The sequence below is a fragment of the Bos mutus genome, chromosome 3 (assembly GCF_027580195.1).
Source record: "Bos mutus isolate GX-2022 chromosome 3, NWIPB_WYAK_1.1, whole genome shotgun sequence".
Classification (NCBI taxonomy): domain Eukaryota; kingdom Metazoa; phylum Chordata; class Mammalia; order Artiodactyla; family Bovidae; genus Bos; species Bos mutus.
The window spans coordinates 102,949,672-102,967,328 of NC_091619.1; the positions used below are offsets into that span (position 1 = coordinate 102,949,672).

Below are 17,657 nucleotides of genomic sequence, written 5' to 3' on the forward strand. Positions count from 1 at the left end.
CCTGCAGGTCAGATAGCTCCTTTAAGTCTCAATTTCTTTATCTGAAAAATGAGAATCACATTTATCCACTCTGCCTGCCAAGACTCTGATGAGAATGTAGGTAGATGAACAGTTAGGATGCCCAAGAACAATGACTGTTTTGGACAGTATTTGGACTCACCCATCTCACTTGTCATAGAGTAATCCTGTGAAGCAGGTTCTATTTTTGTGCCCTGTTTTTCTAGGTGAGGAAATTGACTTGGAGAGGTAAGGTCACTTGTTCAAGGTCAAAGATAGGAAGTGGCAAAGTTGGATTCAAGCTCAGGTCTCCCAGTTACCAACACTATGGGTCTTTACACTGCACCGTTCTGATGTGTGGCACAGGCCTGAGCAGGAGGAGGACCGGAAGGGCTCTGGGAGACTGAGGCCCATTGCACCCTTGGTTCTGCTGTTGTTTTTTCCTGGGCACCACCATCCGTGGGGAGTGGCTGCCCTCTGGTGTTCTAAATGTGACTTGTCCCGACAAGGAGGAGAGTTGGCAACTTGCCTGTCTCAGAAGTGGGGTGGGATGAACTTGGAACAACCGCAACTCGTCCTTTCAGAGTTTGGAGGTTCCGGGAAAGTCAGTGCACACTCAGTCTCACTGAATGCGAGGCTGTTCCACTGAGGCCGCTGGGTGGAAGCTTCGTTGATTTCTGCCTGCATCTGCCTCTCACCTGATGTCATTTTGCAGGTAAGTGGCCACATTCTGTTTCTGACTTGAGTGCTAGTTAGGAGGGTGTTGCATTCTTCTTCTTTAAACTCTGCATTAGTGTTTCATAGGCACTTCTGTATCTACACACACTAGAAAAAATTAGAATTGTTGCCATCCTTGTGGGGCAGCTTTTATTCTGGGTCGATGAAAGTTTTGGCATTGGACTGGCATCAGATTGCAAAGTGGTGGGGGCCACACCCAAGGATGTGTGCTTGAAAGGGGTTTCTCACGTTAGCTCCTTGTATAGTCACCATAACCTCATGAAGAAGTTTTTTATGATCGTTTTACATATGAGGAGATAGGCTCAGTATCCACTTGGACTTGTTTGAAGCCTGAGAACTTTGAGAGATGCCACACTGCCTCCCTGTGGCAGCCTTGTGGGCTGATCAGCCTGTCCAGCTGCCTGCCAAATGCAGAGATGCGCTTCTTTCTTTGTGACTGAAGGTGCCTGACGCAACCACATGCTTCACCTTGGAGGGAGTATTCCGTAACACCCTGTTACTATAGCTACTCGGTCTTCCAGAGCTTTGCCTTCTACAGGCCATTGACTGTAGCCAATTACGGGTGATATTTTTTCCCACTGGTAAATTCTGTCATTTATTGGAGAATATTTACCAATTTTTCACAAAATCTCTCAAAAAATAAGAGAGGATGGAACACTTTCCATCTCATTCTATGAGGCAGTATTACTCTTATACCAGAGCCACACAGAAGACATCACAAAAACAGAAAACCTCAGGACCACATCCTCAATGAATATAAATGCAAAAAATCCTTAACAGAATAGTACCAAGTTGTATTTGGCTACATTTAAAAAGGCTTATACAACATGGCCAAGTGAAGTTTATCCTAGGGATGGAAAGTGGGTTTAATACCCCGAAATTTATGTAATACACAACATTAGCAGAATAATGGACAAATAGTACATAATCATCTAAATAGAAATAGGAAAACAAAAAAAGCACATTTCAAAACCTTATACCTTTTCATGATAAAATCACTCAAAAAGCCAGAAATAGACAGGGACTTCCCTAGTCAGACAAGGGCCAGCTACAAAAACGTCCCCGCAGTTAACATCATACTTGATGTAAAAAACTGAATACCTTACAGGTGATCATTTAAGTAACTGTGTGCCAGGGACTAGTAGTGTCCCCTTTTCCAATATCAATGAGGTCACAACTACTTTTGCATCCAAACAGATTGGAAAACAAATTCCAGAACTATTTGCAGCATTAAAGACTTTCAGAGTTTAGTTAGGAAGATAGAAGCAATTCTATGTATTCTGGGAATAAAGGCTTTAATACAGAATTAGGGGCTTACCCAACTGTGGAAACAGCCCATCGAGCGGGGGGAGTGGAAATCAAGGAAACTGTTGCTGAAGGTCAGAGAAGATTACACACCAGATCTCTTCTTCAAGCAGTGCATGGTTCTCAAAAGCTTGCCTGGAAACCGCTGCCAGTCTCAGGAACCTCGGGGAGGCTCCAGTCCTCTAGGTCTACAGTGGCAAAGGGGGCAGTTCTCAAGAGTTTATGTGAAGCTTTTGTGACACTCTTTTCTAGTCATGTGTTTGGCTGCAATCACTAGAGAATAATGGTTTCTACTTTGCCTATACCTTCCAAATCTTGTGTGAATTCTCTTATTTGGCAAATTCTAATCTGGAACCATATAGGAAAGGGGATTCCAGGAAATGTAGTTCCCAGTCATAGAATGGTGTGGCTGCTACTGAATACAGACATGCACTCATGGCAAAGACAGAGGCACAGGTTCACTCTTTTGCCTCTGGGCCAAGGTAATTGGCTCTGCTTTTCTCTGACTTGGTATAATAGTCTGCAGGAATTTTGCAGAGTATCATGATGTTCACTATATTGTTGCTACTGTGGTTGTTGTTGAGTCTCTAAATCATGTCCATCTCCTTTGTGACCCCATGGAATGTAGCCCACCAGGCTCCTCTGTCCATGGGATTTCCCAGGCAGGAATACTGGAGTGGGTTGCCACTTCCTTCTCCAGGGGATCTTCCTGACCCAGGGATCGAACCTAAGTCTCCTGCGTTTGCAGGTGAATTCTCTACCACTGAGCACCAGAACCGGGGAATACAGCACCCCGTTCACTGTATTAGTGGCCTTCTACTCATAGACCCATGAGCAGGAAATGTCAAGAATTCTAGATACCCTCTAGATGGGAGATAAACTTCATGAAGTTTCAGGGGTCTGCTACTTGGTAAAGTATTTTAGGGACCCTCTTGTCTTAGAGCAGGAGTTGGCTAATTTTATCTTTAAGGGGATGGTTAATAAATATTTTAACCCTTGCAGGACATAAGGTACCTATCGCCATACTCACTTTTGCCACTATGGTGTGAAGTCAGCCATAGACAATAGGAAAACAAATGGATGTGGCTGTGTTCCAAGTAGAACTTCATTTACAAAAATAGGAGGAGGATCGTATTTGGCCTGTGGACAGTTTTGGCCACCCCCTGTCCTAGAGAAGACATTCCTTCTAAGGGAAAGGACAAATTGTTGCTCCTCATACCTCTCACCGCTGAGAAAGGGGCACAACACTTGGCTGTATTTTGATGGTATTAATAGCATTTATCACACTTGGGAATGTTGCTTTGACCTTTATCAGGTGACTCAGGAGACTTCCAGTTTTGACTCGTGCTTGAGCTCAGTCATGCCTGACTCTTTGCAACCCTATGGACTGTAGCCCACGAGGCTCCTCTGTCCATGGGATTTTCCAGGCAAGAATATGCGAGTGGGTTGCCATTTCCTTCTCCACTGGTTTGACAAGGATCATGGAAAAGAGGGTTGGCAGCTGATCTAGGCTGTGATGCCAGCCGTTCTGGTGTGTCAGCCATTTGACCAGCAGATATGATAGTGCCCACGGTGTCTATGTCTATGGTGAGGACACTGTGCAGACTGCTAAATTCCAGTGGACAGTCTTGTGCAGATTTCTAGGTTTTAAAGCAGGGCTATGACTTCTATGCTGGAAAGACACTCTCAGTTTGAAAAATATTTCCTGGCCTGCTACTGGGCTTTGGTAGAGACAATGTTTAACCACAGAATATCAAGAGACTGTGTGATTATAGCTGCCTATCACGAACTGATTTCACTGGATCATTACGTGTCCATTGAGTCATAAGACTGAGTGGACACAGCAAGTCTGATGAAAATAATCATTTAGGAGTCATGAATAAATTACAAAGACAGGTGTCCCAGACTCTCATGTCACCCACCAATGCAGCTTATTCTATGACATCATGAAGGGGTCCCTATGACCAACTGATGGCAGATGAAAAGATTTGAGCTGGTTCACTGATGGTTCAGTGTAATTTGCTGGTGCATGCTAGAAAGGACTGCTCCTGTTTACAGACCTTTCAGGGATGGTCCTGAAAGACAAAAGAGTGAAGGCGAATGCTCTCAGTGGATAGAGCTAAAAGTGACACACTTGGCTATGATTTCCTATAGAGGTGTAGCCCAAGATAGCTTCACATGCTAATTTCTGGGCCATGAACCATGACTTGGTCAATTAATCAATGGCTAACAAGGAATAAGATCAAAAGTTTTGGGGAAGAGTTATGTGGATGTACTTCTGGGATGAGCATAAAGCATGCAGACCTCTATGTCTTACATTAATGTCTTCCAGAGAGCATCCACTTCAGAAGAGACTTAAAAACCACCATCACCACCACTCCCGCCACATCCCCTCCACCCTTGCCTCTCTCCTTGGCCATCCTAGAATTTGCCAGGTGAGCCCAAAGATGTTGACCATGGTGGCATGGGTGAAAGTTTTGTGTGGGCTCAACTACATTGACTTCTTCTCAACAAGGTTGACTTAATGCTTGTATTTCTAGCCTTGGAGAGTGATGCAGAGCCCTTGATATGGCATCACTCTCCAGAGAGACCTGCCACCTACCTGACGGCTGATTGACCACATTGGATATCTTATATCTTGGAGGAGGCAGCGATTTCTTTTTGCTAAAATGAATGATTTGATAGATTTGCATTCTCTGATTGCATAATCTTCACCAGTACTATTATCTGATGTCTCACAGCATGCTCATCTCTTACATACTGCCTCAGGTTAAGAGCCCTATTTTATAGCAAAGGAAAGTAGGCAATAAACTCATCACCACATGATTCATTGGTAAATATAACCCATCACCTAGGAGTAGTTGGTCTGATGTAACAGTGAAACAACTGAGTAAAAGTTCAGCCAAGGCACCAGCTTAGGGAAAATACCTTATAGGGTTATAGTGCTGTTCTTTACATGTGGTATATGTGCTGAATCAATATATTGCTGCATCCTTAACATGCATCATGGACCTGCATCCTTAAAATATGCAGGTCCATGGGTATAAGTTGGACTGGCTCTCTCGTTATCAATCCTAGTGACCTGATTATGAAAAATCTGTATTTACCATTTCTGAAAAAAAAGCAGGGGAGGAAAACAGTTCCTCCAGGGGACACAGTAAAAATTTCATTGTATTTGAAGTTGTGGTCCCCAGTTAGCAGTTTTAGCTCCTCATGCCAGTGGACCAGCAGTAAAGAAAGAGGTTACCAAAGAAGCAGTGGTAATTGACTTGATTAGCATTAGGACTTGGGGTTGCTACTACACAATAAGGGCAGAAAGCAATATATCTGGAACTCAGGAGAATCATGGGACATTTCTCGGTGATTCAATGCCCAGTGATAACCATTAATGGTCAGTTGCAGCATCCATGACCTGAAAAAGGCACAGCAACTGCAGACTAACACCCTCTAAGGATGAAGCTCTGGGTCACCCCTCTAGGCAAGCAACCTAGACCAAAGTACTAGTTGAAAGTGAAAGAAGTCCAATGAATGATGATGGCTATCAAATAGCCTCAGGATCAACTGCAGCTTTAACTGGAGACTGGATCTTGTTTTGCTAACCTTATGTAAATCATTTTGGGGATAGCACATCTAACCATTGTCTTTTGAAAAAACTTGAAATATAATTCATTTACAAGGTTATTTTAGTTTCAGGGGTACTACATAGTATTCAATATTTTTATGTGTTATGAAATGACCACCACAATAAGTTCGTAATGTTCCGTGGGACAATAAGTGTTCCATGGGACACACCTCGAATAATGAGAGACAGCAGATCAATGGCTCCTCCTTCCTGTTTCAGGATGTAGTGTTCTCCACAACCTGCTGGTAAGGTATTCCGTGTGACCGAGCAGTCGCCTGTTCTTTCTGGGGAAAGTGTGGCTGCTTTTGTAATATACTGCCTTGTATATGCTTTCTTTTCTCCCCTGCTTTTTTTCCCTCACTTTTGCTGCCTGGGATTATACTTCCAAGAAAAGACTGATCAGGTAAACTTTGCCTCACATTCTGATTTGTAGGGGACCCAGGCTAAGACAAGTAGAACTTCAGTGGGAGTTCTCACCCAGGAAGACTGGGTGAGAGTTGTTTGTTTTTTATTTTAAAGATTTTAAAAAATATGGACCATTTTTTCAAGTCATCATTGAATTTGTTACAATATTGCTTCTGTTATTTATATTCTGTTTTTTTTTTTTTTTTTTGGCTGTGAGGCATGTGGGATCTTAGATCCCCAATCAGGGATCAAATCTGCACTCCCTGCATTGGAAGGCAAAGTCTTAACCACTGGACTGTTGGAGAAATCCCAGTGTTTTTTTTTGTATTTTAAAGAAGGCTATTGTAGAAAGCAACAGAAATGGCTTGAGTAACTAAGACAAAAGTGAGGGAATATTTTCAAGGAATGTAATTCAAAGAAACAAAAGACTGAACAAGCCATAGAGTGAATGGGACCCAGGGAAGATCTGTTGATCTATGCTGCAGAACTAATGGATGGTATCTGTGGCAGTTTTAAAAGATGCATGCAAATTTTTTTTGATACTCCTTCTTTCAAAAAGTGGAGCCCAATCCTGTCTTATATCATGTCGGCTGTACTTAGCAATTTACATCTAATGAGTAAAATATGGCAGAAATAATGGCCTGTGACTTCTGAATCTAGGCCATAGAAAACACTGTGCCTTTCCCCTTGATTTCTCATTTATCACTTGATCTAGGGGAAGCCTGCAGGACTATCTAGCAGCCCCGTGGAGAGGCCCTGGGTGGTGGGGTCCTTCCTGCCAACAGCCTTGTCAGTGGGCCATCATGGGAGTAATTCCTCAGTTCCAGTCAAGCTTTCATATGACTGTAGCTTTGGTTGACATTTTGACTGCAATCCTGAGAGACCCTGAGCAGGAAGCATCAGCTAAGGACCACTTGAATTCATGACTTATGTTAACTTCAAGGTTAATGGTTGTCATTTTAAGCCAGTGAGTTTTGGTGTAATTTGTTTTGCAGCAGTAGATAATGAATACAGTATCTTTAAGATGTCTTCAGTGATTATTGGTCTTGGTGAATATTATTAGTAACTACTAATAATATTAATAGTAGTAGTAATATCATAGTAATAGTAATCTTATTAGCAATAATAATATTAGCAGTAGTAGTATTATACTAATTATTATGCTAATAATATAATTAGTATTATTAGTCCCATCTGCAAAACAGACATAGTAATTGTACCTCACTCATAGAGTTGTTTACAAAGCTATAAAACGCACAATATAGTGCCTAGAACAGAGTGAGAATTCAGTAGATGTTACTACTACTATTAGCAGTCATCATCGTCATCTCAAGATTCAGATTCCTAGGAAAGAGAATCTGGTGGACTTAGCTTGGCTTATGTGCCTTCCTCTTGAGCAAGGGAGCAGAGGGGACTGATTGAAAATCCTACCAGGCCTGTATTTCCTCAAAGAAAATTAAGGTGCCATTGCCAGACAAGCAAAAGCAACACTAACTACAAAGGGTGTGCATGCTTTAAGGTTTCTTATACATAAAATTGCTTCCAAATGGCTTCCCCCCAAATGTATCAATATATATGTACTTCTGCCAACATGAGAGCATCCTTCTCACTCCACCTTTGCCAACATTACTATTATCCCAAAGAAAAGAAGAGCCAGTTTAATGGGTGAAAAATGATACCTTGTTGCTTATGTCTATACTTCTTTACTAGTGAATCTGAATGTTTCCATGTTTTATTGGTCATTTGTATGTCTTGTTTGTTGAATTAAGGAACGCTCATCTAAAAAGTGGGATATAGAGCTATTTCCGTTGACTTGGGTGCTTTATTTATGTGCTAATGGTATCTATATTCTAACATATATTACAAATCTTTCTTCAGTATATGTTGTTTATTCTAATTTTGTTTAATGAAGCCTTTCGCTCATGATGTTAAATTTTTAAGTGAGAGTGATCGAGCTTTTAATTTGCTCTATTTCCTGCTATGTGTGGTCTTTGGGGGAAGTCTGATCTTGCTGGCAATCTTGGAAGGTGGGTGGTACCTGTAAGTTCAGCTGAGAGATGAACAGTAGTCTTTTTTTTTGTTTTTGGTAGTCTTAACTTATACCCGAGAAGGCCAGAAAGCAAAGGAGTGGTCATTATTACCAGCCAGTTTGTTATTGGCTTTTCAAAACACAAACTTGCATGCCTTTCACCTTTTGCTGGATTGTCAGACCTACATGGGAATCCCCAGCTCACACATGAATTGTCGTCCATTCAAAGGGGACAGTATCTTAGAGGAGAGAGACAAAGCTGAGCAATCACAACAGAGGGTCCTCTTGAGGTGGAGCCCATGAGCGATAAATTGAAACAAAGGTACAGTAAGAACTCTGAGGGTGATACAACTAAACTTCAACAAAGATTTTCCCGCACTGCAAGACATAATTTCTAAATTAAAAAACTTGTCAGGAATCTCCTGGCGGTCCAGTGGTTAAGACTCAGTGCTTTCACTGTGGTGGCCCGGGTTCAATCACTAGTTGGGGAAAAAAGATTCCACAAGCTGTGCAGCACAGCGAAAAAAAAAAAAAACAAGCAAAAAAAAAAAAAAGTCAAATTAATTAAGAACTATGATCAGAGATGAGAACTAATTTAACATTCTGATTGATGCTTAAATTAAAAAATTCTCATGATGCAGAGTGAAAATACAAAGAAATTGAAATCATGAGTGAAAAATTATGGCTGACTCAAATGATAGGACTGGGAAGCTTGAACATGCTAATAATAGGAATTACAGAGTGTAGAAAAGGAAAATAGAGAAGTCATACTTAAGCACAAATAGAAAAATACAGCTTTGTCCAGTTGAATGTGGGCTTACTTGGCCATTGAAAAACCCAGACAAATTCCAGTCCTTTGGCCTATATGTGAAAAATGTGTGTGAGTATAGACAATCAGATGGAAAAGAGAGATTTTAGATGAAAACCTCCTGGATTTTAAGAAAAGGGAGCCTCTAGATGTAAAGCGCTCAGCTAATCTTAGGCATGATTTTTTTTTCAAAGGCAAAAAGACACTAAATTTTAAGGATCAAGAGAAAAAAAATCTTACAAACTCTTATAAAAAGATCAGGTTACCTACAGAAGGAAAAAAGACTCTGACTTACGTTGGATATTTCTTTTCTTTTCATCTTATAATAGTTATTATTTTTTGGGTGCACCGGGCCTTCGTTGCTGCACTCAGCCTTTGTCAAGCTGTGTGAGCAGGGAGACGCTCTTTGTGCAGAGGCTTCTCATTGCTGTGGGCTCCCTGGTTGTAAGCACAGGCTCTAGATATAGGTTTCAGTAATTGCAGCGCCTGGGCTCAGAAGTTGGTGCATAAGCTTAGCTGCTCCGCGGCACGTGGAATCTTCCAGACCAGGGACTGAACTTGTGTCCCCTGCATGTCCAAGCAGATTCTTAGCCACTGTACTTCCAGGGAAGCCCTGGATATTTCTTTTATAACAGTTAAAGAGAAAACGTAGTTGAATGTCTACAGATTATTGAGGGAAATAGGCTCTGTGATTAAATAATCCTAACTAAATCCAGCAAGGACAGGATCCATCTGGCAGTACAAAAACAAAACAAAACATTTTTATTTCTTTAAAAAAAAATTTAGTTGTTTCTCCTCCATAAGTGTATTTATACAAGTTTAAAAGTTATACTCCATTTAGTTATTACAAAATTTTGGCTACTTTCCCTGTGTTGTACAATACATTCTTGTAGCTTATCTTACACCCAATAGTTTGCACCTCTTGATCTCCCATCCCTATACTGGCCCTCCATCCTTTTCCCACTGGTAACCACTAGTTTGTTCTCTATACCTGTGGGTTTGTTTCAAAGGAAAACATTTTCAAACATACAAGGATTCAGAAAAACTACCACACATGGTCTCTACCTAAGGAAAATATTTTGTCAAATTCAAGATTGAATTAGAATAGAGTCTCAAGATGCAAAGGAGAACAGTCCAAGGGACAGCGGTGAGCAGGCTCTATGACACACATAATTAAGATTAAATGGATGATGATGTGCCTGGGAACTCTAGTATTAAGCGAAGAGGGTTCTTGAAACAGAAGAAACACATGATTAGGCAAGACCAAAAATAGACTGTCGTCTTAGAAATTATCTTGCTCCTTGTGATTCTGTTTATGGTTAGATAAGAATTGGTATAAAACTGTATTGCCAGTTATAGGCATGAATGTGGGCTGGCAAGAACGGAAATAAAAGCAAACTGTCTTGGAATTAAAGTCACGATAAGAACAACCAGACAAGATGGGGGAAAAAGAAGACAAAACACAATCAACCAACTAGATCTAACAACATATACAGCATGCTCTACCCAACAACAGCAGGATAACATTCTTCTCAAGGGCATGTGGGGCATTTTCCAGGACAGAGTGTATGTTAGGCCTCAGATGCAGTCTCAGGGGATTTGAAATTTCATACGAAGTATCTTCGTTGACACAGCAGGATGAAGTTAGAAATCAGTAACAAGTAAAATGGGAAAATTCTCAGATTTGTGGAAATTAACACACTCAAACAATCAGTGGATCGAAGAAGAAATCACAAGAGAAATTAGAAAATATTTAGAGATGAATGAAAACAAAAACACATGTCAAAACTTATGTCAGTCATACCTGAATCTTTAACATTAAAAGAAAAAACTTATCAGATATAGTGAAAGCGGTGCTAAGGAGAAGTTTATAACTATAAATGTCTACAGTAAGAAAAGAGTGATCTCCAGTGAACAACCTAACTTTACAATTTAAGGAATTAGAAAATGAACAAACTAAAACTAAAGTTACTGAGAGGAAGGGAATAATAAAGATTAGAGCAAGGAATGTCCCAGCAGTCCAGTGGTTAGTTAGGACTCTGAACTTCCACTTCAGGGGCCTGGGTTCCATCCCTGGTTGGAGAACTACTAGGTTGGTCCCAAAGTAATTGCAGTTATGGACCAAGAATTCTAAATCATTATAACTAGGCTCAAACACATGTTTATTAATCAAAGTAGAAACCATTAAAATCAACACATTTTTGCCAATGAGAAATAGGGTTGTTTATTTAGCATAAAAATCCATGCTTTGGAATTCAATGAAATCTTGGAAGCATTTTCTGCCTCCTACTGGTTGTGGAAGCATTTTTCCTGCAAAAAGTTGTCAAGATGCTTAAGAAGTGGTAGTTGGTTGGTGAGAGGTCAGGTGAATATGGCAGATGAGGCAAAATTTCGTAGACCAATTCGTTCAACTTTTGAAGCATTGGTTGTGCAATGTGCGGTCAGGCATTATTGTGGAGAAGAATTGCGTCCTTTCTATTGACCAATATCTGCTGCAGGCATTGCCGTCTTGGCGCATCTCATTGATTTACTGAGCATATTTCTCAGATATAGTGGTTTTGCCAGGATTCAGAAAGCTGTAGTGGATCAAACAGGCAGCAGATCACCCATGACCATGACCTTTTTTTTTTTTTTTTTGGTGCAAGTTTGGCTTTGGGAAGTGCTTAGGAGCTTCTTCAGTCACTGTTTGCATTTTTTCCCCATCTATTTGCCATGTAACAGTTAGAACCAGACATTGATCAACAGATTGGTTCAAAATTGGGAAAGGAGTATGTCAAGGCTGTATGTTGTCACCCTGCTTATTTAACTTATATGCAGAGTACATCATGTGAAAATGCTGGGCTGGATGAAGCATAAGCTGGAATCAAGATTGCTGGGAGAAATATCAATAACCTCAGATATGCAGATGACACCACCCTTATGGCAGAAAGTGAAGAGGAGCTAAAAAGCCTCTTGATGAGGCTGAAAGATGAGAGTGAAAAAGCTGGCTTAAAACTCAGCATTCAAAGAATGAAGATCATGGCATCCAGTCCCATTACTTCATGGCGAATACACAGGGAAACAATGTAAATAGTGACAGACTTTATTTTCTTGGGTTACAAAATCACTATGGACAGTGACTGGAAACATGAAATTAAAAGATGCTTGCTCCTTGGAAGAAAAGCTATGACAAACCTAAACAGCATATTGAAAAGCAGAGACACTGCTTTGCCAACAATATAGTCAAAGCTATGGTTTTTCCAGTAGTCATGTATGGATGAGAGAGTTGGACTATAAAGAAGGGTGAGCGCCAAAGAATTGATGCTTTTGAACTGTGGTGTTGGAGAAGACTCTTGAGAATCCCTTGGACTGCAAGAAGATCTAACCAGTCCATCCTAAAGGAGATCAGTCCTTAATATTCATTGGAAGGACTGATGCTGAAACTCCAATACTTTGGCCACCTGATGCAAAGAGCCGACTCATTGGAAAAGACCCTGATGCTGGGAAAGAGAAGCCAGGAAGAGAAGGGGATGACAGAGGATGACATGGTTGGATGCCATCATTGACTCAGTGTACATGAGTTTGAGCAAACTGCTGGAGATTGTGAAGATCAAGGAAGCCTGGCATGCTGCTAATGCATGGGGTTGCAAAGAATCAGACATGACTGAGAGACTGAACAACAAATTTGCCATGAAGTGATGGGACTGGATGCCATGATCTTTGTTTTTTGAATGGTGCATTTAAACCAGTTTTCTTTAAAAACATGTATATACTAGTATATATAAAATAACTAATGAGAACCTACTTATAGCATAGAGGGGAAAATGGTAATATCTGTTTGTAGGACATATATTAACATGCGTTCCAGGGACTTCCCTAGTGGTCCAGTGGTTAAGAATCCCCTTGCCATTGCAGCAGACATGAGTTCAATTCCTGGTCCAGGAAAATCCCACATGCTTCGGAGAAACTAAGCCCGTGTGCCACAACTACTGAAGACCATGGGCCTAGAGCCCATGGACTGCAGCAAGAGAAGCCACCGCAATGAGAAGCCCTCACACTGAAACTGGAGAAACCCCCAGTTGAAGCAACTAGAGAAAACCTGCATGCAGCAACAAAGATGCAGTGCAGCCAAAAATAAATAAATATATATACAAAATTTAAAAATGCTTTTCAATATGCATTAGGTGCAGGCTAATCCTGTTTGATTCCACTTACAGCAGATACCTAAAATAGTCAAATTCGTGGAGTCAGAAAGTATACTGGTAGATGCCAGACAAGAGGGTGGGAGTGGGGTAGGGGAGGGGAATGGGGAGTTGATGTTTAATGAGGACAGAGTTTCCATTTAGGAAGGTAAAAAATTAGGTGTTGAGGCATCCCGAGCATGGATTGGAAAATAATTTCCAGACACAGAGCATTTCAGAAGGTAGTGAGTTTATTCAGAACAAAGAGCAGAGATAATGTGGACACTGGGAGCACAGTGGGCCGACTTCCTGAGTTGACAGTTTTGGGGGGTAAATAGCCAATTTTTATAACCTCAAGACAAAGAAAATTACTCCTGGAAGGTTGGTGTTAGGTGATTGATTGGGGCACAATAGAGTGTTTACTGGAGTGGGCACCTTAGCCTAATTGGGAGTCAGCAACCAGCCCATCCTAAAGGAGATCAGTCCTGGGTGTTCATTGGACGGACTGATGCTGAAGCTGAAACTCCAATACTTTGGCCACCTGATGAGAAGAGCTGACTCATTGGAAAAGACCCTGATGCTGGGAGGGATTGGGGGCAGGAGGAGAAGGGGACGGCGGAGGATGAGATGGCTGGATGGCATCACCAACTCGATGGACATGAGTTTGGGTGAACTCCAGGAGCTGGTGATGGATAGGGAGGCCTGGCATGCTGCGATTCATGGGGTAGCAAAGAGTCGGACACGACTGAGCGACTGAACTGAACTGAACTGAACTGAAGCTTGTTAGTGGTGATCAGAGGGGCTTTTGGCAATGAGACTAACCCAGTGGCTCAGATGGTAAAGTGTCTGCCTACAATGAGGGAGACCCGGGCTCAATCCCTGGGTTGGGAAGATCTCCTGGAGAAGGAAATGGCAACCCACTCCAGTCCTCTTGCCTGGAAAATCCCATGGATGGAGGAACCTGGTAGGCTACAGTCCACGGGGCCGCAAGGAATCGGACACGCCTGAGCGACTTCACTTTCACTTTTTCCTTCACAAAAGGGCTCAGACTTCCCTGGTGGTTCAGTGGTATAGAATCCGCCTGAAATGCAGGAGCCACAAGAAGATGCATGTTCGATCCCTGAGTTGGGAAGATCCCCACGACGAGCCTGCCGGGGTCCAGCCCCAGCTGATCCAGGGTATTCGAAGGAGAGATGGCATAGGCGACCTATTTATTTAAATATTTATCAAAGATATAAAGAGTAATAGGATGAGGATAGCTCAGTAGGAAAATTCAGTGGAGAAAAGAGGCTGAATAGCTTGGTTTACGCTGGAGACCAATAAAACTTCAAGACAAGGAGTTTGCACCACTTACGTAGGCCGCAGGCGTCTTTCCGTTCTCCCGAAGGAGAGGAGACACTGAGGCCTCCCTGGTCAGATCTTAGAAGCCCAGGCATAATTAGCAAGCATGGCGGGTTCCGAGCTCCAGATGGAGACTCAGCCAGAATTTGGGAGAGAGAGCGACATGGGGAGACCAAGTTTCAGTGAACAAGGCCCGCACTTTATTTTCCAAAGTAGTTTTTATACCTTAAGTTATGCATAGAGGATAATGGGGGAAGGGGTGGAGTCATGCAAGGACAGCAGTTCCTGGTTCTAATTGAAGCCAGGCTTTCAAACTTCATATGCAAAAGTTCAGGTGATTTACATCATCTTCTGGCCAGGAGGCCTGTTAACATTTTAAGAAACTTATCTTTCTCTAAAGGTGATTATTCCAAAGTCAGGCACCAGCCTCCAAAAAGCATTGGACAAAGCTGCATTCCTATAGGGCAAAGGTGAAGTGGGCTCAATCAAGAAAAGAATTAACTCAAGGGTCCAAGGTTACAAACATTGAGGCTACTACTTACATTTCTATACACCCATTATATCAGTCAATACACTGCCAAGGACACAGTAGGTAAGGAGTATGGAGACTTAGCAGCAAACATTGGCCCAATAAGTGAAAAACCCTTCACCAATACAATTTCTAATCAATCTTTTAACTACTCAAAGGAATCTGTGTTTAGACAGTTTAGAACATCTCCTGCCTCTCACAGTTGGGAGGCTCTGAACAATCACATGTGGCCGGAAAAACCTATTCAGGCAGGCTAGAGGATTTCCAAAGGAGTTTGTAGGTTAAACAGTGTCACACCCAGGAATTATTAACTGGAGCTGTAAGCTAACTCATTTTTCAGAGAGAGGTAGTAGGGGACAGCCCCCCGTAAAGTCAGAGGTGTAGGTGAAAGCACAAAGCAGAAAGTAGGCAGACTCTGGTTTTGGGGGTAGATACTCGAGAATTTCCAGGGGGACTCCTGAGGCTCGATCCCGCCTTTGCATATGCAGAGCCTCCTTCCTCATGACCTTTGTCATGGGTGGAGCTCCTCACGCTGGCTCCTGGCAGTGATAGAATTCCAGTTGAGCTATTCCAGATCCTGAAAGATGATGCTGTGGAAAGTGCTGCACTCAATATGCAATACGCACTCAATATGCAATATGCCGGCTCCCGGCAGACGAGGGCATGGCAACCTACTCCAGTATTCTTGCCTGTCCTATGGACAGAGGAGTTGGTGTGCTACAGACCATAGCGTCGCAAAGAGCCAGACATGACTGAAGTGACGTAGCACGCATGCACCAAAGGGCTCAGTCAGGTTCAGAGGTGACCTTGGTTCCAGGTTCCGCTTCTGTGGCCTTGAGGGCAGGACTTAACATTAGGGAGACGGATGGTGGTGAGAGTTGAGCAGCAACATGAACGTACTTAGTGCCAGTAAACGGTACAGTTGACTATGGTTAGAATAGTATGTTTTATATTGTGTGACTTTTGCCACAGTAAAAAACATTTAAAAAAAAGAACTAATGGATTTTAGCAACATTGAAATGGCTACTGTATTTCGAATGTTAACTCAACAGTTAACTGGTTATATATGGCTAGGTAATGTGTTTGCTGTAAAAGTGAATGGATTGCAGTCATAGCTCAATATAACTTTTTTTTCGCTCAATATAACTTTTTTTCTCTCAATATAACTTTTAACCTTGTATTCTTATTTAATGTGTCATAACCATTTCCCATGTCATTGCATAGTCTTTTAAAACAAACCATCATTGTCATTCAACTACAAGAACACTGATGATCAACATTTGAAAATCTTATCCACTAATAAAAATTTTAGTTACTGTTTAATATTCTTCCATTGAATGAATATTTCCTTATACTTATTCATTTATGTGGCTTTTAACTTTACTGTATGCTGGATGGACATGAAACATCATTGTGCAAATAACTTTTCCATTATTTTGGATTACTATTATGGGATAAAATCCTAGGAGAGGTCAAAGTATTTAAACATTTTACTTTAATGTACCAAATTGCTTTCCAAATTAGCTTGTCACTCATTAGGAAAAAGTGAATGTTACTGTCATTTGTTTTTCCTTGGTTGCCACTGTTAATGCTTTTTCATATGTTTATTTACTAATTGGCTGTATTTTATCAGAAATTATTCATGTAAAGGTTGATTGGAAAAATGAAAACATCCATTTCATTAGAAAAGTCTCAGTTGAGAATGATATCTTTAGAAAATCAGAGAACTCTTTTCTAAATGCAGGTGAAATCAATATTTCTCTAGAGAAAGGGTATGTATGACATTGGTAAAGAACTTTCCTGGGTTAGGATCAGGATGTATGAATTTGTATTTGTTCCTTAAGATGCTGGAGGGGCTTTTAATATGATTGTATCATCTATTACTTTTTCAGAACCTTATGTAAAAGATCGCTCTTCACATGACTGTATCAGAGAAAGGAGGCCATCTCCAAACACATAAAGTGGAAAATGAAGACTTAACCCAACTTCCCCAGCTAGCACAGGGAAGGATTTGCTTAGAGCAGGCATTGGCAGTTTTCAGCTCATTGTGAAAATAGGAAAGAGCTCCTATGCTCTTAAATGGGTGTGTCCCAGAATTCATAGCAATATCTTATTTCCCCATCAAGACTTGGAAATTCAGCCTCTCAGCAACAACAACAAACAAGCATTAGCTACTATTAACACTATTATTGTAACTATTGGGTTAGAATTAAAATTACATTAGGATTCAAATTTTAATATTCTTTTAAATTCTTCAAGCATTTTTCTTTTGAAAAAATTTAGAAAGTTATACACTTAAAAATAAATATTAAGAAAAAACTTGATATAGGAAAGTGAGGGAAATCACATTGTCCATATTATAGTAAGAGAAATGCTACTCATGGGGGCATGTGTGTGTGTATCTTGTAAGTTGGTCGAATTTTATGTTACAGCTTCCGACGTGATTTTTATTTTGTATTGTGCCAAACCAATTGGGAAATTTATATAAAGAGAGATTGTTTACAATAATATCAACATGCATAGGAATAACTCTAACCAAAAAAAAAAAAAAAACAAAAACAATGTTAGTTGATGAGATCATTGACACTTAGGGGTTTTGCTTTGAGGTTGTATTTATGCAATTATGATCATATTCTCCTGGAGGGCTTTTGTCAATACAGATAGGATAAAATCTTAATAGCTTCACAGTCTGATCCTGCTCGTGTCTAGCTCTGCAGAGAGTG

General features: G+C 41.0%; 1 long non-coding RNA gene across 1 annotated transcript in view; it reads left to right on the top strand.

Moving 5' to 3' along the window:
* The first annotated feature begins 582 nt into the window (after positions 1–582).
* Positions 583–17,657, top strand: part of LOC138986235 (uncharacterized) — a 30,373-nt gene continuing 13,298 nt past the window's right edge. The window contains exon 1 of the long non-coding RNA XR_011463096.1: positions 583–712. This is a non-coding gene — a long non-coding RNA (uncharacterized lncRNA). The remainder of the gene's footprint in view (positions 713–17,657) is intronic.